A 1,714-nucleotide genomic window follows, 5' to 3' on the forward strand; every position below is an offset into this window, starting at 1 on the left:
TTATTTTTGAGCCAGAGTCTCACTCTGTCACTCTGGATAGAGTGCCATGGCATCATTATAATTCACAGCAACCTCCAACTCTCAGGCTCAGGTGATCCTCTTGCCTCAGTCCCCAAGTAGCTGGGACTACAGGTGCCCAGCACAACACGTGGTTAATTTTTTCTGTTTTTTAGCAGAGACAGGATCTTGCTCTTGTGCAGGCTGGTCTTGAACTTCTGAGCTCAAGTGATCCTCCTGCCTCAGACCCCCAGAGTGCTAGGATTACATGTGTGAGCCACTGTGCCTGGTCTCAGCATCATGTATTACGATCAGCTGAATTTGCCCGTGTAACCTGTGCTCAGATTAAGACGCTGAGCATTATGGCACCTGCAAAGCCTCCTTTATGGCCCTTTCAGGTCACCATCCCCCCCATACTGACCACTGTTCTGACTCATGCATCATAGATGAGTATTGTCTTTTTCTGCACTTCATACTCATAGAACAATCTTTTCTGTCTTTTGCTCAAATCACATCTGTGAAATTCACCAACATTGTGTGTGTTGCAGATGGTTCACTGCACTGAGAGACTATTCCACACTCCATTCCCCTGTAGGTGCACATTTGGGTAGTTTCCAGTTTGGCCTCTTAACAATAGTATTGCTGTGATCACTCTTGTGCATTCATTTTGGTGGCCCTATTTCTGTTGGATATATACTCTTAGGAACAGACTTGCTAGGTCATAGCATATGCCTACATTCATCTTTCATATTCTTAGAATTTTGATTACAGCTGCAGATCTTCAAGGTTGTCCCCCTCCGTGGTTTGCCCACCCTCCTCCCAAGTGGTCAGGATCCCCGTGTGCTCCCCCAGAGTGCTCAGCACACAGCTCCTTCCGGCATCCTCCTGGCTTTCTGCTCCCAAGTTCTGCTGAGCTCACAGAAGTGGAAGGACTGAGTCTCACACACCGGTGCTTGCCCTGCACCTAGCGCAGTGCCTGGAATCCAGGGGCCTCTAGGGCCCCTCTGCCCCTTCTTTATCAGTGACCTGTGCCACAGGGCCGGCTCAACACAGCAGGTTGGAATATACAAAAGCAGCAGGAGGAAATTTAACAGAGATACATGGGACTATTTCACAGTTAAAACAAAAACCGGGGCAGCATGGTAAGACTTGCCATGGTGGTAGTTTGAATTGCTGTGGCATGCAGTTGTTTAGAAGTGAAATGGGAGTCCACAGAGTGACTTCAGTTTGGAGAGGCAAATACCGAGCTAACCTAAGGGTCATTCCCACTGCACTTCTGTGCCTCTCCCTGGGCAGCGAAGGGGGAGGGTTATATGAGGGCAAGGAATGGGGAGGCTTGTGTGGGATTGGAGGGAGGAAAAAGGAGATGGAGGTGAGGAGGGACAGTGGTCCTTCTGGAAGAGCAGGGACCCCTGGAGGCAGTTCCTCTGCTCCTTTCCTCTGCTCGTGCAGGCACCACCCAGTGTGTGGGGAGCAGGATGTTTGTGAGTGGGGGGTAGATAGCAGGGTAACAGAGGGTGCTTTCCTCCCTCCTTCTCTTTCTCTCTCTCCCTCTCTCTGAAAGGTGTAAACAGTGGCCCAGAGACAGGCCACAGTGGGATCAGAGAGGTTTAGGTCAGCTTTATTAAAAAGGGACAGCGGCTCGGCGCCTGTGGCTCAAGCAGCTAAGGCGCCAGCCACATACACCTAAGGTGGCGGGTTCAAATCCCCAGCCCGG

Source organism: Otolemur garnettii, unplaced genomic scaffold, assembly GCF_000181295.1.
Source record: "Otolemur garnettii isolate 467f Iridium unplaced genomic scaffold, OtoGar3 scaffold00025, whole genome shotgun sequence".
NCBI lineage: Eukaryota > Metazoa > Chordata > Mammalia > Primates > Galagidae > Otolemur > Otolemur garnettii.